Here is a 17,500-nt window from a genome sequence, read left to right as displayed (position 1 = left end):
GGATTGATCAGTGCTTTCCTCATGCTGATCCGTGATTGTGAGCTAGAGGAGGAGGAGGAGGAGGAGGAGGAATACAAAGGATACAAAGGAAGGAACAAAGACCAACAGCCCTACTGGGCCTAACGAGGCTGTCTGTGTGCTTATGTTACCACTAAAGATTCTACGAGTTAGAGACTGAAGGACATCAAGGTTCAAGGAAGAAAAAAAAGTGCCACAGGGAGAGAGAAAGTCAAAGGTGTGATGCGAAAGATAGAAAGAGAAGTGATACTATCTAGTAAAGTAACTTGAAAAAAAGGATATCTTATGTAGGCGCAAAGTGCATCATTTGAGGGGTTAATGCGAAGTGCATGTCCAACTTTTTTTAAAAGTTCCTATTGTATTGCTACGGACATGTGCTAGGAGAGAATACCAGACATTTACCATTCTGTTGAAGAAATAATGTTTAGCATCGTCTGATCTTAAACGCTTACCTGTAATCTTGTAACCATTATTTCTAGTGGTGTTGGAGCTGTCAATGGTGAGATAATTGTTTATATTTACGTTATCAAAGCCCTAGAACATTTAAAAAAGTTCAATTAATTATTCTCGCATTCGCCGCTTCTCTAAACTCAATAAGTTGAGTTCCTTCAAGCGCTCCTCCTAAGGCTTTTTTTTTCGCAGTCATGGGATCAACTTGGTGACTCTTCTTTGGACTCTCTCCAGGTTGTCTCTTGAGTACAACTCAAGGACTCAAGTCGAGGTCGGACGAGCGCATTAAACAATGTGAGAATTACCCCTTCTGATTTGAATTGAAAAGTCCTACCGATAAACCCAACCAATTTGTTTGCTGTTTTAACTACTTCCGAGCAGTGTTTACTTGACTTGAGGTCTGAAGTAATTATAACGCCTAAGTCTTTTTCCTCATCAACTTTGAGCAGCTCGGAACCGTTCATTGAGTAATCAGTATGATCATTATTGCTACCAATGTGCAACACTTTACATTTATCTACATTGAAGTTCATCTGCCACTTGTCTGACCAAGTGGCTAAGCGGTCGAGATCTGATTGTAGTTTTCTTTTATCCTCTGACGTGACTACTTTATTCATTATTTTAGTATCATCAGCAAACTTAGATACTTTACAGGTAAGACCCTCATCGATATCATTAACGTAAATAAGGAAAAGAACAGGGCCGAGCACAGATCCCTGTGGTACACCGCTTAAAACTTCTCGCCATTTTAAAAATTTACCATTTAAAACAACGCGCTGTTTTCTCTCAGAGAGCCAGTCTTCAAGCCATTTGAGAAGTATTCCATTTTTACCATGTGACTTCAATTTACCTAGTAGGCGCTTATGGGGAACTTTGTCAGAAGCTTTTTCAAAATCTAGATACACGACTAGACTAAGGATTATCTTTTGACATCTTTGCAGCTTCTTTCACGGTTAATCTATCTCTCTCGCGTTGTGGAGGAGGAGGAGGAGGAGAAGGAGGAGGAGGAGAAGGAGGAGGAGGAGAAGAAGAGGAAGAGGAAGAGGAAGAGGAAGAGGAGGAGGAGGAGGAGTAGGAGGAAGAGGAATGGGGGAGGAGGAAGTGCATGAATAATAATAGTTTGGGAAGGTTAAAAGAGACTGTAATGGAAGAGAAGAGAGAAAGAAGGACAAAGAAGAGCAGGAACAGAAGGAAGAGGAGTAGGAGATGAAATAAGATAAACTTAAGACAAGGAGTAAGGTGAAAAAAAGAGGAAATGGTGGTGTTGAGATAGCAAGACGAGGGCGAAAACGGGGCAGAAATGGTGGAAGAAGAGGTCAGGCAAGTACACTGCTACCATTCCGTCGATATTAAGCGATGGTATTGACAAAACACGTCAGTTCCGCGGTCTGAAATGCACGGCCATACGAAGCGTTGTACTGGAAGGAGAGAAAAAAGACCGCAGCGGAGAGAAGGGACTGCAAGAAACGCTGGAACAAGTGTACTTTAAATGTTGAGCCTAACGGGAGTTCCAAGAAATGTTCTCTTTCAACAGCCAACGACACTGCGGCATAGTCTGGAGTTGTCATGGTTGTTTACTAGACAAAGGATTATCTTTTGACATCTTTGCAGCTTCTTTCACGGTTTCTCTCTCTCTCTCTCTCTCTCTCTCTCTCTCTCTCTCTCTCTCTCTCTCTCTCTCTCTCTCTCTCTCTCTCTCTCTCTCTCTCTCTCTCTCTCGCGTTGTGGAGCATCAAGTGAATGTATCTGGTTGTTTTCCATCTGTATCTATCTATCTATTTATCTATCTATCCATCTATCTATTCACCTATTTATCTGTTTGTCTGTGTCAATTTATTTATACTTGTCTACTTATCTATCTATCTTGGCGTGTATTTTTTTTTTTTTGTTTGTTTGGGGCTTCAGGTTTCCGGCTTCCTGTGTTTTTCTCAAGCTGTGAACTATTTATATTCATCCTTGCTCTCTGGCGCTTAGTTATTTCCTATCTTTTTTTCTTATGTTCTTTTCTGTTTAATTTATGTACTATCAACCGTTTTTGAATCACGTTTTTTTTTAGTTCCAAAGATAGTGTTGTGTTTTGCATCTAAAAGTGATTCATGAAGGTTGTTTTTATGAGGTGTGATGAAGAAGGTTGTAGTTGCATTTAAACTTTCAGGCTGGGAATTTTGTCGTTTGTCAGGACTTTCAGGCACAACACGCAAGGAGACACTTAAATACACACACACACACACACACACACACACACACACACACACACACACACACACACACACACACACACACACACACACACACACACACACACACACACTCTTGAGTATGTATTTTTAAGACTACTTAATCTGTTTGATCACCAAAGTCTGGAACAAGTTGCTTCATCCGGTCTTCTTTTTTTCTTCTATTATATAACTCATGAAACGTAGCTAAGTAAATATCCAGCCATGACTGAACTGTGTGACAAGGTGCAATTCTTCTCACATCCTCATGCTGCTTCGGGTCATCCACCTTTTGTATTGAGTTATGAGATAGTTAATCTTTTTCTCTCTTAATTCCATGTTTTAAAGGAAAGTTTTTGTATTCTTTCAAAATTATTTTTGTTTATGTCAACAGTGTAATATGAGTTTCATGTTTTTATCCTGCACGTAATCTATCGCAATGAGAAAGTGAGACAAAATGTATATTTGAATGTTTTGGTTACAAAATGAAATTGTGGCACGCATCCGCATCACGGCATCTGTGGCTGTTCACGTGTGACTTCTGGGAATGATTGATATTACGAGTAATTTACCTTGTTTGCCTGATTGTTTTCTGATCTGTTGCTTTCATCATCTGTGTGTTGTGTTATAAACCCCTGATATATCTGGCCTTTTTAAACACACACACACACACACACACACACACACACACACACACACACACACACACACACACACACACACACACACACACACACACACACACACACACACACACACACACACACACACACACACACACACACACACATATATAGGTGAGCAGAAGCTGTATGTTTAGCAAGAGATAGACTCAAGTTAACTATGGTATGCCTGAGCTTCGAAGTGACGACTCTTACTTGCAAGATAATCGCAGTGACTGTTGGGTGAAGTTGCAGACATTAAATTCTCATGGAATTTTAAATAAAGCACCACGAGTGGGGACACGTTTGATTTTTTCCACTCTACTAGTGTTCACTTCTAGGAGGTATTTTCATAGAAAAATGCCAGTTGTAATGTAAAGGGGTATGAACCAATAACATAAGTGGATCATTTTACTTTGGAGAGCTCCTGGAGTTCTGGTATTAAGCGAGTCCCACCGCTCAGGGGAGTGGTGGGGAAGTAAGTGCTGAGACTCGTAAAGGTGAGCGGGAGGGGTAGGGGCGCTGTGCCTTCATGCGATCGCGTGCCTCTCCAGAGGTGGTGGTGGCAGGGATCTTTAATGTGCATGGTTAATAAGACTAAATGGTTTTGATGAAAATACTATTTTTCTTGCATTAAAACTGACAATAAAAAGAAGTTTAAGAACTGTATGGGTAGTTTTACAAAGAATATATGTGTTGATTGGTTTATGAGATCGTAGCAGTGAATGTAGCTATGCACTGAAGTTGAAAGAAATGTCGCTTAGAAATAATGTTACAGAATATGAAAATGCAGCCATATTTAATTTGTTGAGTGGCATGAACCAGGTGAGGAAGGAGGGAGAGAGGGAGGGAGGGAGGGAGGGAGGGAGGGAGGAGGGAGGAGGAAGTCATATGAAAGTGTCGGACGCCAACTGCCCCACTATTGCTACCGCCACACCATCACACCAATAACCTTTAGTATTAATAATTCAACCTTATCCCTGCAACTAATTGATAAAAATACATTAGTGACGTTATATGTACTTCATTTTAAAAGTTTACACATTTATGCTTGATATGATTAGCAGCCTTGACATTTACCAAACGTAATACAGAGATTATTATATATTCATGAAACCAACCATGAAGCGAAGCAACAAACGTGTTTTCTTTTCATATTTCTTTGGCAATTATTTAACCACATTTATCATTTTATAAAAAATATAAATTTGGTCTGATCGTAAATATTCTGACAAAAAGGAAAAACAAAATAAAAAGAAAAAGAAACCTTGCCATTGCAGGAATACTCTTTTCTTTTCGGTTCGTATGCACAGACACCGACCGAAGGAAAACTCCCGCGGCAGCTGTCTCTTCCCGTCCCGACGAAGGAGAATCTGAAGTACACGTGGCTGCATTTTTCCTTTTCTACAGTTTTCTTCCCACCTTCCCCTGTTCTTTCTCTCTCAGTATTTCCAGCTCTCTTTGCTTACAATCCAGTTTCTCCCTCCTCCTTCCAACTTCACACGTTAGCCTCTTATCCTTTATCCGTCTCCTCACACAACCCTTTCCCCTTCTATTTTTTCTTTTTTTTCTGCTTCCCACTCCTTCTTTCTCACTTTTGATCCGTTCTCCTCGTGTCTTCTTCCTCACCTTCCTCCTTTCATCTCGGATCTTTCTCCTTTCGTTCTCTCTCTCTCTCTCTCTCTCTCTCTCTCTCTCTCTCTCTCTCTCTCTCTCTCTCTCTCTCTCTCTCTCTCTCTCTCTCTCTCTCTCTCTCTCTCTCTCTCTCTCTCTCTGCTTTCCAGCTTACCTCCTCATTTTATCCCATTGCTCTCTATCTCCTTCTCCTTCTTCTTCCTTCCCTCCTCTTTTCACCTCCTCGTGCCTCCCTTTCACCAAAAGTCTCCCACCAACACGCACTCTGCCTAAAGCTGCGGTGTCGGTAAATAACAGCGACCCAGGTGAACTCATAGGCACCGCCACCTGCGCCACTTTTACAGTAAACCTTTGACGACCTCACGCCGATGCACGAATTCAAATACCTTTCAAAGTTCCCCGCGGGTTGTAGGAATGCAGTACAAAGGGAAGTGTTACCCATGAAGGAGAGAATGTGGATGTATTTCGCAACATATATAGGTGGGGTACGAAAATGTTGCTGGTGGAGTGTTAGGATAAAAGTGTGACTTCTGGTATTTTCTTTCCTTTTAGTATCATGCATTGACTGTGTGATAAGGAACTAGTAAGGCGTATTTCTATATGAACATTCTTTTTTGTTTCCATGTGGCTCGTCTGGTGCAATGCTTATTACGTGAGGAGAAATAACATCACGAACACAACACCCTGCCAGAGTTGAAACACGCTAGCCACTTGTAGAAAAAGTAGCCCCTTTGAGGTGTTCCCTTCACTGGTACAGTAATGCAAATCGCTCGCCACTCGATGGTGTAGCGGTGCGTACTTTTTTTTTATTTATTTATTTTTTTTTTATTTATACCATGTGGGCTTTTCACGGGAACTTATGGGCTAAAGGGGATACTTTTTAGGGTACCTTCTATCTCAAAGCCCACCCGCTAGGAAACCGTTGCCCTGAGTGAGGAAGCCCAACCTGCACTCAGACCGTGGACAGGATTCGAACCCGTGCGCTTGGAGACCCCTCGGATCCCAAAGCACGCATGGTTCCACTGTACCACGGCGGTCTCTTGGTAAATCTCTACTGTTTGGGAATTTGGTTGTACAATTTCCACATTTCTTAAAGATACTACGATTTAATTTTTTCTCAAACAAAACAAAATGGGAATCGAAAAAAAAAGTGAATGTAAGTCTTGTGTAGCCTGGACCTAGTGAGAGAATGGCTTCATTAATTCTGACTGGGATAATTAGGAGGGTCGGTTGAACGTAATATTGAAATAAATGTGGAATTTGTGTGAAGAGGAGAAATTTGTTTAGTGTGTTTGTGTATCGGAAACATGGTGTGTGTGTGTGTGTGTGTGTGTGTGTGTGTGTGTGTGTGTGTGTGTGTGTGTGTGTGTGTGTGTGTGTGAAAGAGAGAGAGAGAGAGAGAGAGAGAGAGAGAGAGAGAGAGAGAGAGAGAGAGCTCATGCACTAACAACAAATTTAACAACTTCCATCTATTGCATACACCTGTTTCATTCATTCACATGCTACCGATGCTGTTAGTCTCGCCACTGCCACCACCACCACCACCACAAGTCTTCTCCCTTAACCTTTGCCTCACCTTCCTTTTCACCTTATCACATTGCTTTAATTTAGTTCCCCTCACCTCACCTCTCGTCACCTCCCTTCACCTCACCTCTTATCACATCCCCTTGTTCGTTTCCTCTCCTTCCCTTCAACTTCCCTTCTGCTTCCCCTTCAAAATGTTCCCTGCCATAAACTCCACTCAAGTCCCGGGAAGAGAGACGCCCCTAGCTAATAAGTTTATGACCTGGGTATCCTCGCGCTGAAGCCGGTGGAAGGTTTCATTACGGTAATGGACTGGAAGTATTCTTGTTATTGTTGTATGGTGTTGTCTCGTGTTTTGTTCCTTTGCCTCTCCATGTTAGTCTCACTGCTTTGCCTTCGCTCCACTCTTCCTGGAGCTTTACAGAGACGGCTGTTTACTGCTGCAACGGAATACTACAGAACACACACACACACTTTCTCTCTCTCTCTCTCTCTCTCTCTCTCTTGTGGTACTGTGGAACCATGCGTGCTTTGGGATCCGAGGGGTCTCCAAGCGCACGGGTTCGAATCCTGTCCACGGTCTGAGTGCAGGTTGGGCTTCCTCACTCAGGGCAACGGTTTCCTAGCGGGTGGGCTTTGAGATAGGAGGTACCATAAAAAGTATCCCCTTTAGCCCATAAATTCCCGTGAAAAGCCCACATGGTATAAATAAAAAAAAAAAAAAAAAAAGGTGAAAACACACACACACACACACACACACACACACACACTCTCTCTCTCTCTCTCTCTCTCTCTCTCTCTCTCTCTCTCTCTCTCTGTGATAAGGTGAAAACACACACACGCACACACACACTGCGTAGTGTAGTGGTTTGTACGCTCGACTCACAATCGAGAGGGCCGGGTTCGAATCCCGGTAAGCGGCGAGGTAAATGGGCAAGCCTCTTAATGCGTGGCCCCTGTTCACCTAGCAGTAAAATAGGTACGGGATGTAACTCGAGTGGTCGTGGCCTCGCTTTCCCGGTGTGTGGAGTGTGTTTTGTGGTCTCAGTCCTACCCGAAGATCGGTCTATGAGCTCTGAGCTCGCTCCGTAATGGGGAAGACTGGCTGGGTCACCAGCAGGCGACCGAGGAGGTGAATCTCACACACACACACATACACACACACACACACACACACACACACACACACACACACACACACACACACACATACACACACACACTCTCTCTCTCTCTCTCTCTCTCTCTCTCTCTCTCTCTCTCTCTCTCTCTCTCTCTCTCTCTCTCTCTCTCCCATACCTGATGGCATTGACTCGAGTACGTGAAAATCATATAAACGTAAGCGATAGACCACTCTTTAATTTTTTTATTTGACATTTACTTAAGCGCCTCTGGAATCCCTCGTCAGCACGAGCCATTTATGAGTTAAAAAAAAAATATGCCATTGTAATAAAACTGTTAACAGGGAAAGGAAAAAATAATGTGTAAAGGTTTCTTTTTGACGTGGTTCTAGGAAAATGTTATATATGATGTATTCTGGTGGCATCTTCAGTGAGAAAGAATGTGTGGTCTGGAGTGCCTTTTGTCAGTTGTGTTGGTTGTGGTGGTGCTGGTCAGAGAGTATGAAAGTGTTGTGAGTTGCTACTGTGCGATGCTGGGAATGGTCATGGTGAAGATGAGGCTAATGGGAGGTGGTGGCGATGGCAGCGGTGACAAAGGTTATGTAAAGTTGTGATGACATTTGCGGAGTGGAGCTTTTCTCGGAATGGAGATGGTGGCGCTGGTGCTGAAGGGTTTGTGCGGTGGTCGTGGTGGTGGCAGAAATAATGGTAGTGATGGTAGCGATGGTACTGGAGGAGGCAGAATATTTTACTGGCGAGGTGAGGCATTCCACCAGTTTCTTTATGGAGTCGTTGTGGAACATGGCGTGTCATGTCTCAGTAAGGGAGCGCAGTACGGCGATGAAGAGGTGTGTTGAAAGTGTGTGACAAAGGCGGCAATAGGTACCCGTAGGAGGAGAAAGGGGTATAGACCGCAAAGAATGAGGGAAGCAAGGAGGAATTTTGAAGAGGGAATGAAGGCACGACTAAAAGTGAAGTTTGGAGAAAATAGGAATTAAAGGAGGAAAAAGGGGATTCGAAAAGAAAATGAAGGTGGCGTTAGTGATAAAATTTAAAGGTGAAGAGGAGTAGGAATGGATGGGTGAAAGTTGAAAGCAATGCAAGACAGGGTGAAAGTAGAGGGTGGCTGAAAGGCATATGCAGGATAGGCAAGGGTCATGGAAGTGTGGCGTCGCTTAAGAAAAAAAAAATAGGAGGGAAAAAGGGTAAAGGTGAGGAGACAGCAAAAGTCAAGCGAATGGGGGGAAGGGACGAGAGATCTTAAAAAAATTTGCTCTGTCGACACTCGACTGTGTTGAATTTTCTACGTTTTTTTTTACTGTCGTGCAACACATTTTTATTTATTCACACAAAAGGAGCGTTACTCTTGAGATGAATAAAAGCTGCTTCTGAAGAAATGACCACAAGCAGAGCGCCGTCAGGAAGAAGAGTGTGTGCATGAGTGGAGTGAGGAATATTGTAGAGAGAGAGAGAGAGAGAGAGAGAGAGAGAGAGAGAGAGAGAGAGAGAGAGAGAGAGAGAGAATGTAAAAAAAAAGGGAAACAGAAGAAAGTGCAATTACATGTCTTTTTTTTTCAATTTTTAAGATAACTTCCTACTTTTCGAGACACAAGCAGTAAAAATTAGAAGAGAATAAAAGATGTTAGAATCATGGACACAAAAATCTCAGTGTGTGACGTGACAGTTTTCGACGAAAGGGTACGATCATGTGATGATCCCGTGAGTTTGAGTGGGCACACAATATCAAAGTGCAGCAATACACGTGATTGGTACGACCTGGGGCGCGTGGTTGAACATCTGGGGATTTCTGGGCCAACAGTATATTATATCGTCGGTGGCGAGTCCAGAAGTTATCTCATGTTTAAGAGGTCTGTATCTCGTTCATGAGTCATGTGTATATAAGAAGCCTTCCGGGATTTTTTCCTTGATATTTCTTTTTATCTTTAAACTCAAAGAAAACTATACCTATTAAGGACATCGATTTTTCTTTTGGGATTAAATTTGTTTCTTGTGACAAAACTTCAATTTCATCATGTTCACGTTCTATTAAGATGTAATGTTTTGTGTTCAAGAAAAAAAAAAAAAAAAAAACTAGAACCTTGAAGGTGATTTCTGTGATCGATCGTATGACAAGTTATTCAGATACTGTGCTTGTCCAGGACATCGATGCGACATTTATCATCCACTCAATATATCGAGTTTTCAATTGGTGGTCTGTGTTTGATTAAGCGATAAGAGATAAGAGAGCATTCTCCTATGAAGTATTGTTGTACCTTGGTGGTTTTAGGTCACATAATTTCGCGAGGACCAGATCTCCGCAAGATCTGGTGTGGCTTGTGCTTGTATATAACTCTGTAACTTCTACTACCCTTGTATATTTGTTTGTTGATAATTGATGTGACAAAATGTGAGTGATAGCGCTTCTGCCATTACACTCACTCTCAACACGCAGCACCTTAGGCTTAACCTTTACCAACGCCGCTCCCTGTAGGTCGAGGATCCGTTGCCGTGCTCCACTTAAAAAAAAGAAAAAAAAAAAAAAAGTAGAGCATCCCGAAACCAGAACTTGATAATTTTGCTGAGTCCTAAGAGTCTCTGTATAGGTTTTATCCTAAAGTTACTGTCATTCGTGTGGGTGTTGAGGGCAAAGACAAATTTTTTTCAACTTAATTCCCAAGTTGATTAAGTTCAGGCACATTACACACACGCTAACGCATCAATTAAGGTACACACACCCATGAATACCCACTCCATCCCCTAGAAACAAACAAATAGACAAACAAACAAACAAACAATTTAGTTTCTTTGCTCTCCAAATAAGAACAATGCAAAAATACAAACAGTAAGCATATCGTGAGTGGGCGAATGCTATGCAGGATTCTTGGAAAGGGAAGACGTGCGGGGCAACTCGTGACTTAAGCCCGAAATAAAAATCTTAGTGTGTAATTTTGGGAGAGAAAACACTGTCAGGAATTTTAGTTTTTTATTAGAATTGGAAGGAGGCCAGAATTTTATGTGCCTATATTTTTAAAGCAGGTGTCCCGGTGCGTGTGGTCTGGGAGTAGCGCAGGTCTGGGTTCCAACGAGTGAGAAACATTTTCAGTCGTCCAACTCGCGCATGTGGGTGAAGTTTGAAGGTAATAATAGATGTATTCTGAGGAAGGAGATGGACCCAGGTGTATTTACGTCTTTCCCGCCACTTGACCTTGATAACACAACGAAAACCACAAATACGTCACAGATAAAATCTCTCTCTCTCTCTCTCTCTCTCTCTCTCTCTCTCTCTCTCTCTCTCTCTCTCTCTCTCTCTCTCTCTCTCTCTCTCTCTAGTAAATTTTACTTCACGTACATGTGTCTTTATTAACAATGCGTGGACTGACAGCTGGGATGTCTGAGTGTCAGCAGTTCGTCTGGATCAGGATTCTGATCTAAAACACTGAGCTAACGGAAAGAACATGGCTACAAACAGTCCCACCCATCACACTACAACGTTATTTGTGTTTATCAAGATTTTATTTTATAAATTATGTATCATAACAGTTTACCTTCTCTATTTTTACATATTTGCCTTCAGATACAGTCACAATACAAAAATGTAATGGCAGCACGATGGGACATTTTTAATCTATCGTCTTTAAGCGGGACTGTTCACATAAAAGTACTTCATGCACAGTATTAGGTAGTTCATTCTTGTGTTCATCGTGTTCAGTTAGGAATCATATTTTGATAATGGCTTTGATTTTCTTGAAACTGTCGCTTAGGCAATACTCTGCGTCAGAAGAGTACATTTCCTGTTATCATGCTGTATTCGGCGATAACCCAACAGCCGATAGCAGGCAAGGCACCGCTGCGTGAGCTATATTGTTTAGCCTCTCGGCAACCCCTCGAAGTGTCTGGCCTGCGTGTGTTAACTCCACCATCACCATCAGCTTGCCGTAATGAGCCGACCTTGACACAACGGCGAGCAAGTGTGTGGGAGTGCTGTTAGCTTTATTTCTCCGCAGCCTCTCTCATCTTAATGTAATTATGTGGCAATTTTTTTTTTTGTATTTTGCATATAATCCTTGTTTACTCGAATGTCTTAAGAATGACAATTAAGCAAGCTTTTTCAGCATTTCATTTTCTTTATTTGTTTATATGATTTTTGTAGAGCATGACATTTTATACGAAAAAAAAAAAATAAAGACGAGGCACACAACAACAAGACAGGAAAACTGAGAACAGAATATAAAATAGTGAAATCCGAAGTGTGATTGAAATAACAGTGCAGGAATATTGATGCTGCTGTTATTTCAAGTACCATTGAGGGACGAGAGCTACCACTTCATTCTCCTCCCAACCCTCCATCTTCTCAGCCTCTCGTGACCTGCCACATGAAAGGTTCAGATGATGTAGTGAGGGAGGGTTAGGTGACCGTGGCTGGGAGATGGAAAGGGGGTTTGGGGGAAGGCCGTTGTTCTGGGAGTGGCTGGGGAGGAACAGTGTCAAATAGATGGCATTAGGTTTGAGGAGTGATGCAGAGAATGAAAGACAGATAAGGTGGTAGTGAAAGAGTATCAAGTAGAAAGAAATAGTTAGTCCCAGTAGATAGTTTTGTAATGCAGTCGAGGGTGGTAAATCTAGGTTCAGACGCTATGCTTTTGGTGGACCTAATCACCCAAAGTATATGATATTCTTATCACTGATTAATTGTTAGATAGTCAACTATATGAATGAGGCCATTTAATTACCCATTTCATGTTTATTTGCTTTTCCTATTTTAATTTCTACATGCGAGGAGAAACCTAACAGGGGCTCATAAAAATAAAGTAAAGAATAACAACAAGCACGTTTACTCTGTCGCTCACGAAAACAGACAAGAAGGGATCCAAAAGAGTCAGCCAATTCAATTACAAAGGTTTTCTGTCACTTATTAGCTAAGTATCGACAGTTTGAGGTACTTGTGTCTCTGTTTGATTAATATAGATATTAGAACTGAATCGCTGATAATTTTCTAGATGATATCATCTCTCATTATGGTACCCTAGAATAAGTGGCTTGGGATTAACCTTCTCCAGGAAGAGTGAAGCTTGTTAAGAGGTTTCCATTAGACGTTCCACACTGTTCACAACACACAACGCCGCTGCAGTTTTGGCGAAAACACATCTGGACCAATCGGAGAAATGGACGCGCGGTAATTTCGCTGGATTTTTATTGTTGTTGTTGCTGTTTTTCGTTCTTAATAGAAAGCTCGATAGTTGTTTTGGTTTTCTTAATGCTTTTCAACTAAATTCTTTCCCTTTTTTGTCATCGACCATACGTTACAAAGAGAAACGAGTGTATCACGTATGTTCACTTCAGCACGTATGATAGTGAGGGAATATTCAGTTCCTAAGGTCACTACATGCAAATCATAAGTTAGTAATCAGTGCTTGATAAAAAAAAAAAAGGAAAATCCGATATTTTTACAGATGTATTATGAAGGTTTAATAGCGGTGATGCAGGGAGTGATTAAGTGATTGATGTATGTGATTTTGTGAGCTGCAGTGACCATGTTTTTAGAGAAAGGAAGAAGTGTGAAACGCAAACAAGAAATAATCTAAAGACCTGATGGAAAATATGGAAAATATAAAAAGAAATGGAGGAGTGATTTAAGGAAAACTTGTAGTAGATAAAATGGAAGTTTGAAATCGTACTATGTAAAAAGAAATACAAACTGATATAAACAGTAACATAAATTCATAAACAAATCGGAGAATAAACATGTAAAATCAAACGAAAGAAAAGCAACGTGAACTGTGATGCATTACTGAGATGCAAACAGTGAGGCGCACCACCTCCTCCGCCCCCCTTCTCCACTATCTAATCTCCTTTTGAAGTAGCAGCGGGAATTCCTTTCTCTGTGCCTCCTTACAGAATAACGCCCGTATCCTCCTCACCACATGTAAACTTTTGGTGTTCTATTTGAATCCGTGTTGCATGCGTGTTTCCGTATGATAGGGGGTTTCAATGCCTGACTCTCTGCACACGCTGCCACGCTTCGCGAACTGTCATTCATACCTTCAGTAACACATTGATCCAGCTTTAGACTTAACTATAGTTGTTTCTTTGCTCTAGTAAAAATATGTAATATATTTGGTGATACTATTTGGGTTTAGAGGTCAGGAATATCAGCGATGATTATATTTCCTTTAGTGCAAGAGGCATCTATATATTTTGAAAGCTTACGTACTATAGTAAGAATAAATGTAAGCATGAATAGCGTTATCTCCACCACCAGCACCAACATTATCACCACCTCCACTACCACCAATATCACCATCACCTTCACCATCACTATCACCATCACTAACAGAACAACGCCGATGATAACATAATCACGAGCGACATCAAACCGCCGAATACTAAGATTATCTCGAATTGAAATCAGCAGAGCGTTGACATGGGCTAGAGGTAATGGGGCATCGAGGTCAATAAGGTAAGGGAAACACATTAAGGGAGGCGGGAGTTTCAGAAATTGGTGATAATGGAAGCTGAACCGATACCCGTAATTCTTGCTTCCAAGGCTTAAACTTGAAATCAGGTAGGTAATGAAGACGAACAGAGAAGATAAACAGGCTTTCTGATCAAACTAGAAGAAAAGCATGCTCGAAGCTGCAAGGATATTATGTAGACGTCAATAATATCGCTTAATTAGAATTTGAGAGTGATCTGCTCACATGTACACAATGGAAAATTGGAAAATAAAAAAGATCATATAAAGTATTACGGTTCAAAGAATTACACTTGACGTAAAAACTGAACAAAAAAGATTATTAAATTACTTTTATTAAGACATGACAGTAAATCACCCCAAAAAGCAATATCATATACAACACACAATAAACATTCCTAAGGTACTTAACCCCTTCAATACTGTGACGTGTTTTCATATTCACACCGCTTACTATTTGGTGATTTTATACAGCTTTAGAAACTTATTTGGGGGATTAATATAGTGAAGACTGTGGCCATTAATCTTCTGACCTCCATAGACCCTTCCTAAATGTCAATAAATTGTCTAACTGAACACAAATCTAAAGGTAAAAATTTCTTCCATTATTAAAGGGGTTAAGAATCCATACCACAATGTATGTACTTACAACAATATAAAAGAAAAAAATAAAAACGAATATTACGCTTATCTTCTGTATCTGTCTCTTCATACACAACTTGGAGATGTTAGAACAGCAATTCAACGTTGCCAATCTTAGCGGATATGACGTATATTTCTCTTTGCCCATCTGTCAGCTTGTCTCTACAGTATAGCTTTCTTCTCCCCTGTCCATATACGAGGACGACAGGAAGCATGGCAGGGGGTCGAGGCAAGGGCGAGAGTGATGTAGAGGCGCGGCGAGGAAGGGTGAGGCGCAGGGTAGTCAACGTTTGGATGTAGAACTAACAGCTATGTCTTTCCTGGCGGCTGAGGGTCCACACTGCTGTTTCTCGAGCTGACAACCCGCTGGGGCTTTGTCACTGAATGAAACACGGCGCGGCGGTGCGGACTGGGGGAGGAAAAGGGGCGCGCAGAGGGATGGAAAGAGGGAGAGAAGAAAAGAATGGAGGAATGTTAGCAGTGAGGAGTTAGGTGAAGAGCTAGGGCAGATGATTGAAACAAATGATGGCGGGGAAATTACATTATGTAATTTCCCCCCCCCCTAGAGAAAGAAAGAAATGACAAAGAGGAAGATAAGATAAAATGTGGATGTAAGTGGAAGTGAAAAGACGAAGCGATTGAAGAAGCACTACCAACTGTCACAAATAGAAGCAAAGGGGGAAGTGTTATTTCAGGACGAAAATTAATGACCAGAGGAGGCAAACAAGTGAAAAAATATAAATTAATTAACAAGACAAGATGGAAGAAATGTATAAGCTGAGAAAATGCATGGCGTGTGGGTGTAAAGAAAGAGAGAGAGAGAGAGAGAGAGAGAGAGAGAGAGAGAGAGAGAGAGAGAGAGAGAGAGAGAGAGAGAGAGAGAAAATTTAAGAACAGCTATATGGGATGAAAGTAAATGGAAAAGACATAAGCACAGGGGAGCAGAACACAGGTGCGTTAAAAGGTATGAAGACTAAAAGGCACAACACGTTTATCCAGGAGTTGTGGAGGAGAAAAAAGAGAAAGGCAGCTTAAAGATAATCCGTCAAGGGAGAGATAGCGTTGGTATTTTATTTCCTTGATCCCTTATGCTTCTTTTTAGCATAGGTTTAACTTATTTTGCTTCTGGATCCTGCAGATTCTGTGTGTGTGTGTGTGTGGGTGTGTCTGGGTGGATGGGTGTGTGTACATACGTATGTGAAGGAGCAGCTAGATAGAAAAAAACAGATAGAAAATTACATTGGCAGCTTATGTCAACAACTGTATAAAAAAAGGATATCTTCTCACTTTCCATTTATATATCTTGCTACCATTCCCTCTACTTTGTTTTTCCAACCCACCACACCTTACCAAGCACTGTTTTTCCAACCCGCCACCTCAGCTACACCTTACCAAGCACTCATTCACTTAGTAAATAAGGACATACGGTGTGTTCAGTTAACGAAGTCCCTCTTGACGGCTCGGACCTGTTATCCATCTCGCCTACGATATTCTCTTCCCTTTTTAAGATGTTCTGTTCCCCATGTACAATGCTCAGCCTTTACGTGTCACGGAGATGATGTACAGGGGTGATACCGTGGAGCAGTGGTTTTCAAACTATTTAGTATGAAGGCACACCTGCCATGTGATCTCTCTCTCTCTCTCTCTCTCTCTCTCTCTCTCTCTCTCTCTCTCTCTCTCTCTCTCTCTCTCAAATAGGCTTAAAATAGGCTAGCTAGTTTGCATAATGCATATTATAATATGTACATTATATATTTTAAAACTAGTGATATATAAATGTTTCAAATGTTTCTAAAATGTCTTTCTTTCTCTCTCTCTCTCTCTCTCTCTCTCTCTCTCTCTCTCTCTCTCTCTCTCTCTCTCTCTCTCTCTCTCTCTCTCTCTCTCTCTCTCTCTCTCTCTCTATGTATATATATATATATATATATATATATATATATATATATATATATATATATATATATATATATATATATATATATATATATATATATATATTACACCGTTTGTGAATTGCCCATTTCATGAAATGGGCAAACCCAATTCATGAAATGAACCTAACCTAACCTAACCTAACCTAACCTAACCTATTCTAACCTAACCTAACCTAAAACCTAACCTAACCTAACCCAATTCATGAAATGTGCAATGGAGAGGCCATTTCATGAAATGGTTAGTTAGGTTAGGTTAGGTTCATTTCATGAATTGGGTTTGCCCATTTCATGAAATGGGCAATTTCACAACGGTGTAACATATATATATATATATATATATATATATATATATATATATATATATATATATATATATATATATATATATATATATATATATATATATATATATATATATATATATATATATATATATATATATATATATATATATATATATATATATATATATATATATATATATATATATATATATATATATATATATATATATATATATATATATATATATATATATATATATATATATATATATATATATATATATATATATATATATATATATATATATATATATATATATATATATATATATATATATATATATATATATATATATATATATATATATATATATATATATATATATATATATATATATATATATATATATATATATATATATATATATATATATATATATATATATATATATATATATATATATATATATATATATATATACATATATATGTTGGACTGGAGAGAGAGAGTTTTCACATAACTGAAGAAGATGCGTGTCTTG

At 40.1% G+C, this 17,500-nt stretch overlaps 1 protein-coding gene across 3 annotated transcripts in view; it reads left to right on the top strand.

Annotated features, from left to right (window-relative positions):
* Window positions 1-17,500, top strand: part of LOC123504998 — a 253,154-nt gene that overhangs the window by 63,413 nt on the left and 172,241 nt on the right. The window contains exon 1 of one of the 3 annotated variants that reach the window (XM_045256002.1): window positions 11,520-11,646. The exons of 1 other annotated variant lie outside the window; for it this stretch is intronic. The gene's annotated coding sequence lies outside the window, so the exon portion shown is untranslated. Of the gene's footprint in view, window positions 1-11,519; window positions 11,647-17,500 lie in introns of those variants that run through there. One more of the 3 variants, XM_045255999.1, reaches the window with a different exon arrangement.

The sequence above is a fragment of the Portunus trituberculatus genome, chromosome 17, assembly GCF_017591435.1.
Source record: "Portunus trituberculatus isolate SZX2019 chromosome 17, ASM1759143v1, whole genome shotgun sequence".
Classification (NCBI taxonomy): domain Eukaryota; kingdom Metazoa; phylum Arthropoda; class Malacostraca; order Decapoda; family Portunidae; genus Portunus; species Portunus trituberculatus.
The sequence above is the reverse complement of the archived record's forward strand: the minus strand, read 5'-3'. Positions and strand labels throughout refer to the sequence as shown.